This window comes from Elaeis guineensis, chromosome 14, assembly GCF_000442705.2.
Source record: "Elaeis guineensis isolate ETL-2024a chromosome 14, EG11, whole genome shotgun sequence".
Classification (NCBI taxonomy): Eukaryota; Viridiplantae; Streptophyta; class Magnoliopsida; order Arecales; family Arecaceae; genus Elaeis; species Elaeis guineensis.
Genome location: NC_026006.2, coordinates 67,636,459 through 67,649,515, shown reverse-complemented (window position 1 = coordinate 67,649,515; position 13,057 = coordinate 67,636,459).

Sequence of the window (13,057 nt, the reverse complement as noted above, 5' to 3'; positions counted from 1 at the left end):
CTCCTACGGGAGCCGGGCTCCACCGCCGACAGCAGTTGCAGCTCCGCCCGGACTCCTACGAGAGCCAGGCTTCACCGCTGACAGCAGCGCAGCTCCGCCCGGACTCCTACGGGAGCCGGGCTCCACCGTCGACAGCAGTTGCAGCTCCGCCCGGACTCCTACGGGAGCCGGGCTTCACCGCCGACAGCAGCGCAGCTCTGCCCGGACTCCTACGGGAGCCGGGCTCCACCGCCGACAGCAGTTGCAGCTCCGCCCGGACTCCTACGGGAGCCGAGCTTCACCGCCGACAGCAGCGCAGCTCCGCCCGGACTCCTACTGGAGCCGGGCTTCACCGCCGACAGCAGCGCAGCTCCGCCCGGACTCCTACGGGAGCCGGGCTCCATCGCCGACAGCAGTTGCAGCTCCACCCGGACTCCTACGGGAGCCGGGCTCCACCGCCGACAGCAAGTGCAACTCTGCCCGGACTCCTACGGGAGCCGGGTTCCGCAAGCGCAACTCTGCCCGGACTCCTACGGGAGCCGGGCTCCACCGCCGACAGTAAGTGCAGCTCCGCCCGGACTCCTACGGGAGCCGGGCTCCACCGCCGGCATCAGAACAGCTCCGCCCGGACTCCTACGGGAGCCGGGCTCCGCTCTCAGTATAAACTGCTGGTAAGCTCCATCCGGACTCCTACCAGAGCCGGACTTCACCCTTAACTTTGAGTGCAGCGCAGCTCTGCCCGGACTCCTACGGGAGCCGGGCTCCACCGACGACAGTGAGTGCAGCTCCGCCCGGACTCCTACGGGAGCCGGGTTCCGCAAGTGCAGCTCCGCCCGGACTCCTACGGGAGCCGGGCTCCGCTCACGACCCCAACCGTCAGGAGGACCTCTCCCGGATCACAACAGAAACTGGGCTCCGGCCGTTGCCGAGCTTCAATCGGCAGATCCACGCCCCCTGACAGGCCCTCAAAACGGCCATGACCCTGCTCCACTTCCTGTGGCGGACTCCGTGCAGTATCATCATCCCCTGACAGGCCGCAGTAACCATAGCCACCCTGCTCCACTTCCTGTGGCGGACTCCGCACAGCTCCGCTATCCCCTGGCAGGCCACAGTAACGGCCACGAACCTGCTCCACCTCCTGCGACGGATGCCATGCGATTCTCCTATCCGCTGACAACGGACGCTGCTCCACCCCTCATAACAGATTCCACATGGCGGGCTGAGGTGATGGCCACGCGTCTGCCCCACTACCTTTCGCAATCAATTCCCCTGACCATGGGCGGCCCACTACCAGGCGGTTACAAACGTCGCCATCAGTCCGTTGCCTCCTCCGCCTATAAAAGGAGGACCCAGATACGTTATTCTTTAAGCTCTTTTTTCTTATCTAAAAACTCTGCTAAATTCTTCGTTCGAGCACTCCATTCTTGTTGAGGCAGAGAACTGACTTGAGCGTCGGAGGGTCTTGCCGGAGCAACCCCACCTCCGGTTTAGACTTCCCTTGCAGGTCCCGACGGCGACCGCGGCTTCTCCGACTCCAGTTTCTCCGACGCAAGCGGATTTTTGCACCAACAGAGCGGAATATGAAGCTCTGATCGCAGGATTGAGGATCGCCAGGGAGCTTGGAATAGATCAACTCCGGGTGCACAGCGATTCCCAACTTGTGGTGGGGCAAGTCAGCGGGAGCTTCGAAGCGCGGGAGGACAGTATGGCCAAATATCTTGAGAAGGTGAAGGAGTTCACCCCTGCCTTTGGCAATTTCGACATCAGAGAAATTCCAAGGTCGGAGAATATCAGAGCCGATCTTCTCTCCAAACTGGCGACATCGGCTCTGGCCGAATTACCCAAAGGCATCTTCTTTGAAGTTTTAAAACAGCCGAGTACGGAAGAACTGCGGCTCATAATGGAGATCGACCACGAGCCCAGCTGGGTCGACCCGCTGATAACCTATCTTAGAGATGGGATTCTCCCCCAGGATGCGAAAGAGGCCCGGAAACTCTGAAGTCAAGCCTCCCGGTACATCCTTTATGAGGGCAAATTGTACAAAAGGTCGTACTCTTTGCCTCTCTTGAGATGCCTCCGACCCTCAGAAGCCGACTACGCTTTATGGAAAGTACACGAGGGAGCTTGCGGAAGCCATTTGGGTGCCAGATCTCTATCCCACAAGCTACTCCGCCAAGGATATTACTGGCCAACAATGCATCGTGATTCAATCGAATATGTCAAAAAGTGTGATCGATGCCAGAGATACGCCAACGTCCAGAGACAACCTGCTACCGAGCTCACACCCTTGAGCGCCCCATGGCCTTTTGCGCAATGGGGGATGGATATTCTTGGCCCCTTTCCCATGGCGTCTAGTCAAAGAAAATTCCTCCTTGTAGCAATCGACTACTTCACCAAATGGGTCGAGGCCGAGCCACTAGCCAAAATCACAGAAGTGAAAGTGCAGGACTTCGTCTGAAAATCGATCGTGTGCAGGTTCGGTTTGCTCAGAACCCTAATCACTGATAACGGACGGCAATTCGTGGGAGCCAGATTTGCTGAATTCTGTGAAGATCTAAACATCTCCCACAACTTCACATCAGTGGCCCATCCTCAGGCGAACGGCGAAGCTGAGATAACTAACAGAACCCTTTTGCAAGGGAATAAGACCAGGCTCGAAAAAGCAAAAGGAACTTGGGCGGACGAACTTTATCATGTGCTATGGGCGTATCGAACCACCCAGAGGTTGCCCACAGGGGAGACTCCCTTTGCTTTAGCCTTTGGTACGGAAACCGTCATCCCGATCGAGCTTAAACTCCCGTCGGCACGAGTCGTGGCATTCGATGAACCCCAAAACGCGCAAAGTCTCAGAGCCAACCTCGACCTACTGGAAGAAAGGCGAGAGGTTGCTCAGGTTCGAATGGCGGCCTACAGACAGAAAGTTGCCCGATATTACAACGCCCGAGTCAAGAACAAGGCATTCAAAGCAGGGGATCTAGTGCTCTGACGAGCTGCTGTCTCACAACCACAGGGCCAGGGGAAGCTTGCCCCAAACTGGGAGGGACTCTATGAGGTCAAAGAAGTAGTCCGGCCTGGAACTTATTATCTTAAGGAGCTCGGAGGAGCCGACCTCCCGCAACCTTGGAGCTCAGAAAACTTACGGATGTACTACCAGTAATCTCATCCTAATCAAAAAATGCGTGCCCATTTGTCTTGGGACAATTCAAGCAGACGGTATCAAAAACGAGAAGGCAACCTTACAAAAGTCGAAGGCCCGGTTCTTTTAGACCGGATGGGGGGAGAGGCCTTACAACGCCCTAATGTGCCCCACAGCCCTGTTAGGGACAGGAGGAGAACCTCGCCCTAACTTGAGCAAAGTCGAAGGCCCGATTCTTTTAGATCGGATGGGGGGAGAGGCCTTACAATGCCCTAATGTGCCCCCACAGCCCTGTTAGGGACAGGAGGAGAACCTCGCCCTAACTTGAGCAAAGTCGAAGGCCCGATTCTTTTAGACCGGATGGGGGGAGAGGCCTTACAACGCCCTAATGTGCCCCCACAGCCCTGTTAGGGACAGGAGGAGAACCTCGCCCTAACTTGAGCAAAGTCGAAGGTCCGATTCTTTTAGATCGGATGGGGGGAGAGGCCTTACAACGTCCTAATGTGCCCCCACAGCCCTGTTAGGGACAGGAGGAGAACCTCGCCCTAACTTGAGCAAAGTCGAAGGTCCGGTTCTTTTAGACCGGATGGGGGGAGAGGCCTTGCAATGCCCTGATGTGCCCCCACAGCCCTGTCAGGAACAGGAGGAGAACCTCGTCCTGACATGAGCAAAGTGGAAGGTCCAGACTCCTACGGGAGCCGGGTTCCTACGACAAAGAAGACTTCGCCCGGACTCCTACGGGAGCCGGGTTCCTACGACAAAGAAGACTTCGCCCGGACTCCTACGGGAGCCGGGTTCCACCGCCAAGAAGACTTCACCCGGACTCCTACGGGAGCCGGGTTCCGCCGCCAAGAAGACTTCGCCCGGACTCCTACGGGAGCCGGGTTCCACCGCCAAGAAGACTTCGTCCGGACTCTTACGAGAACCGAGCTACTCCAACTTCCGGAGGGCTTCTCCGTTCGGACTATCAAGGGAGCCGAACTTAGCCCCAACTTTGGCAAAAAAAAAAAAAATTCAAGCAAACCTGACAAGTGGGTATCTTTGAACGGCATAAAAGTCGAAAAGGAGCTCGGCGAATGACAACCCCACATGAGCTGAAAAGGTCGCCGACGACCTTGGAACGACGTAACACAGACAAAGAGAAGGAAAGGAAAATGAAGAAGTTCGGCAGACAACTATTTAACACAAGATGCAAACAAGGTACTGAAATTACTTTTTCATTTAACAGAAGTACACGTTACAGGATCCGGTGGGTTAGGAAAAAAAAGAGGATACACGTCATCGCAAGTCTCGCGAGCACGGTTCGGGCAGGACAAATCGGAGACCACTCCGAGCTACGAACTCCATCTCTATCCTTCTCAGTCGCATTCTCCAGTGCGTGTAACAGCTCTCGCCCCTCTCGCCTCATTCTGTTCCCGAAGTCCCAACCTTAGCGGGAAAGGGGTGGGATAGATCCCCGGAGGTGGAGGGGGCAACGACGGCCGCCACCCGAGACGCTCCGGCAAGGTCGGCATGCGTTACTCCCACCGTCCCCGCAATAAATTCTACTGCCCCACCGTCGACGCCGACCGCCTCTGGTCTCTCGGCCCCGACGGCGTCAAGGATCCCGTCATGGCTTATGACGGCTATTCTGCCCTCTTGACCGGTATCACCCCGCCTTGCTACTCCGAGATTCGCGGGCAGAATAACTTCACCGACCACCCCCGTTATTAAACCCCTGTTGTTGAAAGAATTCTTCCTTGAGCTCCCTTTAGAACGACAAAAATTCTCACCGGCCGCCATTCTCCTCCTCACCTTCCTCCAAACCCTAAAAATTCCCTCAAGAACAGCCTCTCGAGTAGGGGACATGGTGCCAGGGCAGGAGACAAGGACTGGGGTGAGAGAAGCAAAACTCTCAGACGGGAAGAAAGCGCCAGGATGAAGCCACGAAGGGACTGAGGGGTTTAAATAGCCGACGGATCCTGGCGCAGTTATGGCGGCGTGTATTCCCGGGCCAGCTGATGTGTGCCACGTGTCGCGCTTATCCCCTTCATCGCCATCGAGGGTTGACCGCTCATAAATTTCCGCAGCACGACGCTTGGGATCGCGTTTCAACGGGGATTCCGAAAAGACTCTTCAGATCGCCCTCACCGAAAAGCAGACTCTGACATGCACGCATTAAATGTCAAAATATCTGAGGGCGGCAGTGCGCAGAATTTGAAGGGGCGATTCCGGCTGTGCGCATCTCTCTCTGTGCGTACTTCCTTCGCTTGAAATTCAAACTCGAAAGTAGGGGGACTGGTGTTGGGTATAAAATACCCACGGCCGAAATCGACAGCAGAGCAGCTTCGCCCGGACTCCTACGGGAGCCGGGCTCCACCATCGACAGCAGAACGGCTTCGCCCGGACTCCTACGGGAGCCGGGCTCCATCATCGACAACAGAACAGCTTCGCCCGGACTCCTACGGGAGCCGGGCTCCATCATCGACAGCAGAACGGCTCCGCCCGAACTCCTACGGGAGCCGGGCTCCATCATCGACGACAGAACAGCTTCGCCCGGACTCCTACGGGAGCCGGGCTCCACCATCGACAGCAGAACGGCTTCGCCCGGACTCCTACGGGAGCCGGACTCCTTCATCGACGACAGAACAGCTTCGCCCGGACTCCTACGGGAGCCGGGCTCCACCATTGACAGCAGGACGGCTCCGTCCGGATCCCTACGGGAGCCAGGTTCCACCCGGACTCTTACGGGAGCCAAGCTCCGACCTCAGTCTCCGACCTCAATATCAGCTACTGGAGCCGGACTCCATCCACGACCTCGACCGAAAGGGGGACTCCTCCCGGACTCCTACAAAGGTCGAACTCCGACCACTGTCGAGCCTCGATCAACAGATCCGCTTCCCTTGGCAGATCACGATAACAACCATGATCCTGTTCCACTTCCCGTAGCGGATTTCGTGCGGCTCCATCACCCCCTGCGGTGGACCCATTACTCTCTGACAGGCTGTGTCAACAGCTATGATGCTGCTCCGCTCCCTGCGGCAGGTGCTGCACGATCCCACTACTCGCTGACAACTAGCGGCAACGGACGCCGCTCCACTACCTGCAACAGGCCCTACGTGGCGGGCTATGACGATGGCCACGTGTCTGCTCCACTATCTTTCGCAATCAATTCTCCTGACCATGGGCGGCCCACTACCAGGCGGTTACAAACGTCGCCATCAATCCGTTGCCTCCTCCACCTATAAAAGGAGGATCTAGATACGTTATTCTTTAAGCTCCTTTCCCTTATCTCAAAACTCTGCTAAATTCTCCGTTCGAGCACTCCATTCTTGTTGAGGCAGAGAACTGACTTGAGCATCGGAGGGTCTTGCCGGAGCAACCCCACCTCCGGTTTAGACTTCCCTTGCAGGTCCCGGCGGCGACCGCGACTTCCCCGACTCTAGCTTCTCCGGTGCAAGCGGATTTTTGCACCAACAGTGACGAAGATGATCAGCCTGATATTAATATAGGAGAACATGAACCTCGTTTGCATGAACCTCCATAAGTTTTTAGTAACTTAAATTTAGATCATGGTGGTGGTATTAGTGCTGGTCAAAGATTGACTTTGACTATCAATTTTGAAACTCCTCAATGACTAAATTTTCTATAGATCTGATATTTGAGAGTAAAGATAAGCTAAAGAGAGCTATTAATCTTTATCACATTCGAAAACATCGGATATATAATATAGTTCAGTCACATTCAAAGTTATGGTCCATACGATATGTATCATCAGATACTGAACAAAAATATAAATGGAGGCTTCGTGCTGCATTGTTGAAAAAGTATGGATATTTTCAGATCACAAGATATGAGGGTTCTTACATTTGTTTGTTTACGGAATTGAGTCAAGACCATAAATATGTCAGTGGAAGGATGATTGGAATACTAGTCCAATATTTGGTTGAGAAAGATCCAGGTATTAAAGTTGAAGCTATTGTGGCAGCCGTTAATGAGCAATTTTAATACACATTGTCATACAGAAAAGTATGATGTGAAAAATAAAAGGCATTGATTAATATTTATGAAGAATGGGAGCCGTCATATGCAAAATTATCCTATTATATGGCTACGCTCCAAAATGCAAAACCCGGCACTGCTGTTTCATGGGATTTCTTTCCAATTAAAATTTCAATATGTGGATTCTAAATTATATTTTTTAGACTTTCCAACAATCTATCTAGGGTTGGAGGCACTGTCGTCCTATGATCAGTATCGATGGCACGCACTTGTATAGAAAGTTTAAAAGTAAGATGCTAATTGCAACAGGAGTTGATATAGAGAATAGGATTTATTCCTTAGTATATGTAATTGTGGATGAAAATACGACTGCTAGTTGGAGTTGATTTTTTTTTCGACTTAGAACACATGTCGCACAAGATAAAAATAAAATATGTCTAATTTCTGACAGACATCTAGGCATATTAAATGTCATTGTAGATGAGTCTATTGGATGGAGTTTGTCACGTGCCTATCACCGATACTGCTTAAGATATGTCTGCAGTAATTTCAACACTCACTTTAAAAATGCACAACTCAAAAAAGTAGCATGGCAAGCAGGAAGCACTTATTAAGTTTGCAAGCTTGACTTTATTATGCGTAGGATCAAGATAGTGAATGTAGATGCTTGGAGTTGGCTGTCTGAGTTGGAAAAAAAGAAGTGGACATTCGCATATGATGCCAGCATGCACTATGGTATTTTAACTACAAATTTTGTCAGAGATTTTTAATAGTATCTTACGAGGAGTGAGAAATATACCAATTACAGCTTGTGTTCAAATGATATTTTATCATCTTGTGAAATATTTTAATACGAGACATGTCCAAGCCTCAAGATATGTGCAGAAAAATCAAAATAATTTTTTTACTCCTTATGTTGCAATTAAGATTGTAAAAGATCAGGTTAAAGCTAACCAGCACACTGTAACAGCGTTCAACCTCTAAAGAGACATATATGAAGTGCTTACAAGAAGAGTAAGTGCAGGGTTAAGAGGTGAAGAAAATTTTCAAACTGTGACTTTAAGTGACAGAAAATATTCTTGTGGAAAGTGGAGTAGCTATAGATATCTTTGTTCACACATTTTAGCCATGCTAAGAAATTATTGTACATTTTAGTGGATTCATGGATAATGCATATATAGTTGTGACAGACATAAATGCTTGGAGTGGCGAGTTTTATCCATTACCACATAAAGACTACTGGAGATCCACACATATGTTTACATATATTTTTGATCATCATCGTTTGAGACCTAAGCAGAAAGATAGGCCAAAGTCAACAAAACTGCAAAATTAAATGGATGATAGGCAAATAAGAAGCAAGAATCATTATGGCATTTATAAAGAACAGGGTCAAGCAGTGAAAGAAATTAAAAGCAGTAGAGTGTATTGCTTTATGTATTTTCAGAGTTGTGTATTATTTTATATATTTTTGATAGTTGAACTGTTGTGTAGTCTATGTCCGCAGTTCATTTTCTGATTATTGAACTGTTGTGTAGTCTATGTCTAGAGATAAATCCTTGTTTTATGTATTATATTTCTCATGCTCTAATGCACTTGGGATGTATGTCATTGTTTTAGATTCATTAGTATGTTATGGCTTAGGAGAGATGGTATCCAGACCCTCGAGACCGCAGTATTCTTACAATGCAGGAGACCCATCACTCACAGGCCATCTTAGATGGCAATATAAGCATTCGATTCTTACTCTTACTATTTATATTTTTATAAAGAGAATCTTGTTAAAGTCATATACATTATCTAATTATTCTATCTTATTGCAGGAGCCCAAATACCTCCGATTACGATGAGTCGATGGAGGATATCCCAAATAGAGTTATAGATTATTTATAATATCTGGGGTTCTATGGAGTGCATTGGACTGGATAGATACAGATGGACGTTGATCTTATTACTGTCTTGCTTGAGAGATGGCACACAAGACACACACATTTCATCTTCCATTCAATGAAGCGACCATTATATTACAGGATGTTAGTGTCTTCACCGGATTACCAGTTGATGGTGAGATGGTTACAGGAGCTGATCTCACTCTTAGCATTCTAGAGTGGCAGGCTATGTGCTATCGGTTGCTAGGTTTCAGCTCGAGGGATAGTTCTTTGATCATTCACAACTGAGGATGGAGTGTTTGGATGATCACTATTGACATTTGCACATTGGAGATGATGCACTAGAGAAGATGATGCGACATTATGTCAGAGGTCACGTTCTGTGGTTACTAAGGGATGCCCTTTTGCCTAATACTTCATCTAACAAAGTGAAGTTGATGTTTTTATCATTGTTAGAGGATTTAGATTTTGCTCGTAGGCTCAATTGGAACAGTATAGTACTAGTTTGTCTGTACAGATCTATATGCCGAGATTCTAAGGTAGATCAGTCAGATATTGGTGGTTATCTTATATTATTGTAGGTATATAGCATACAAATTTTAATTTTCTACATTCTATTGTAGCTCTGATTATACATATCATATATGATTTTTTTGAAATTAGCAGATTTGGATATGAAAGAGGATGCCGACTATCAGTCTATTGCGAAGAAAGTTGCTTGAGATGCCATCAAAGCAGTATGATCCCGATATTCCCTTCAGACTAGACGCACCTTAGGGATATAGGTATAACATATTGGTTTCATTACTTGAAATTCAATACTAATTAATCTGATAAAATTTAATTAATGTGAACATACTGTCAAGCAGATGGAACATTGTATTTAACGTTCACCACATGTCGATAAAAGTGGTACGAGTTTATAGATGCTAGTTGGATACATTGATTGATATACATAGATGGATAATTTTAATTTATATACAAATATCATTTTATAGTATTCATAATCTATTAAAAAATGAGCTTACTAATCTGACTTTATTTTAACTATCAGTTTTTGTGGGAGCAATACACAGATCAAATATTGTCCATATTACCATAGATTTGCATGGATGGATATGATATATGGGCTGCTAGGGTACTGCTTATTTATTTTAATATGGTGGAGTGGCATCTTTCAGATCGTATGCTACGGCAGTTTGACTGGATTCAGGACATCCCAGAGTAGTATGATACTAGTAATAACTTCATCATGTTGATTGATGAGGAAGAGCTTATATTGACTGGCATATTAGGTATGCGGAGTATATCACCATTTGAAATGCACGGTGAGAGTTTCTGCTTTCACATCTGGATGTCGAGTTTCTTTCGTGGTGATCACATATTGGGAGGCCATCTATATACCGAGGACTACATGGCTTAGTTTCTTAATATTTCAGTATGGATCATTAGGTAGCGGTATGCATTTTTGGATACAAGGGTGAGAATTTTATTGTGCGCATATTGGTAAAGTCATGAAAATTATGCCTTATGTCAATCTCATATTGAATTTCAATTCTTTAAGTTTTCATTTTATTTTTGTTATGTAGACTGATCGTTTGTCAAATCTTATGTTGGACACTCGTTATGCTCTATCTATGATTAATGATGACGACCAAATCCAAATACTACAGGAGATGGAGAAATCATGTTCAGGGATATTGACGGTGACTAGCTGTGATCTAGATAGCTGTGCACCTTAGCATAGAGCATCCGATGCATCAGATATGAGATATATACCGTCACCATATATTCTATGTATGCCATCACCATATATTCTGTAAATGTCACGACCTTTTTAATCCACAGATGTCAGGGCCTTATATTTCTACATGCCCCAGATGATAGTATCAAGTCTGAGTTGGCATCATGAGTCTTCATCCGAGTGGTCTGTGCAGTTGGATCCAGATGAGGAGATTGAGGGGATAACTTAAATCACCGATGCTTCGGCAGTACCTGTTATTTTTCATGCACATAATCAAGAGACGTCCACTGATATAGGAGAGAGGCCATCACAGGTAACATAGGAGTAGGAGTGATCGTTGAGGATCTTCCTGAGAAAGTCCAAGTGACTATGGGCACTACAACGTTCATGTGGGCTTAGCATTTTTTAGACTTGTAGTATTGTGAGATTTTTTTTGTAAACTTGATATTTTTATTTTATCTTATATTATTAATTATTTTTTATTAGAAATTAGTTTAGATATTTTGCTTGTTTAATTTCATGTATTAGGATGCTATGGTTTATGGACATAGATACAGATTTTCAGATGTGTCTCGAAAGGTTGGGAGAGAAAATACCATGCTAAAAAGACATATAAATCAAAATAAAATATAAATAATAATAATATATCAAGTAATTCAATTACATCTTTTGAAATAATAAAAAACAAGCTGAGACAACTTAACTTCACTTCTCTAATATATGGGAGAAATATATCACGTTAAGATGCTAGCTGAGGGGACATGCTCCAATAAAAAAGATATGTTGCCCAGCTAGACAACCCAAGAGGAGGGAGGGTAAATTAGGTTTAAAAATTTTAGCTGCAAGTTAATCCAAGTATTGTGTTGTAAATTTAAGCTAAAGCATGTTGTTAGGACTTCAGGAGTCGACTCGGACTAACTTCGAATCGATTCAATTAGTCTTCTAAGACTATCATTCACTCTTTCAAGACTATCTACCCATAAAAATGGTCCAAGTTCAGGTTCGGAGTCCTAGCAAACACAATGATCATCCAAGATGCCACTCATCACCGTAGCCATCCATCATCACCGTAGCCATCCAAGGCACCATCGACATTACTGTCATTATTACAATCATCACCACACCGGAGTAAGCCAATTGAGATAGTACTTACAATCCGGATATTAGTCTCACAAGTAAATCAAAGTGCGAGTAACAATCTCAGATGCAGTCCTAGCGAATAGTAATCCAGCCAGTACTGTTTCGGCACCACCAATAGCGTAATTGCTGCCTGAGCACCAAGACGTAGAGGTTCAATCCAGCCATCAATCTACATGGGACGATCCTAAAAGCACCATTTTGAATGGGGTGGCAGAGCAGCAGGGTGGAGTGGGAGTCAGGAAAGAGACAAAGGGGTGTGATAAAGAGCTTTTAAAAGCACCATTTTGAATGACACTTTTGAAAATGCCATTCGCAGGAAGGGCGTCTGGTTGGGATGGAGAAGGGAGTCACCGTCGGTGGAGTTGTCGGGATGGAGAAGAAGCAGCACAGGAAGGAGCAGGTAAAGTGTCGAATAATGACCTAAAAGCATCGTTCAGAATGGCGCTTTTGAAAGCGCCATTCAGAATGGCACTTTTTGAGTGGCGCTTTCGAAAGCGTCATTCAGAATGTCATTTTCAGCTTTTTTTCTTATTCTACGTAAGTTATGGAGGGGCTGCTGACTAGGCCAAGAAATGCCATTCTGCATGATGTTTTTTCTTGCAAAAATGCCATTCCAAATGATATTTTTTTTTTTACATTAGTTTGATAAATAAGTTCAAATATGTATTTATTTGATAAAAAAATTTTAAAAAAATATTAGTATGGTAAAGTACCCATAGAGGGCCAAGCCAGCTTCAAACTTCTACACCATCAAATGATGATGCATTGATTCATGTCATGTTGAAATTTCAAAAGATTCGATGGTCATACATATCCTTACATCTATGTTTAAAGGATTTTTTTATTTTTTTAATATTTATTTCCTAAAATACCTCTGTCTCCAACTTATTTCCGAATCTACCATCCACATGTGAAATCACCATTTCAACTCACGATTTCACGGCCACCTAAGCCCAGTTGGCCGGATGAGGCGGACAAAATTGAAATTGCCACTTGGATATACGATTTTACTAAAATCATCATCATTTAGGCCGACGATGTCACTAAGGGCCAGTGGTTTTAGTGAAATCACGAGCCCACCGTCCAAATGCTCTGCGATTTATCCTATTCGTTTGTGACCGACAGCGACGTGGGTGGGTGTGGGCAGCGAAGCCGCGGGTGGTCAGGGGGTGGTGCGGGAGGTTGGGA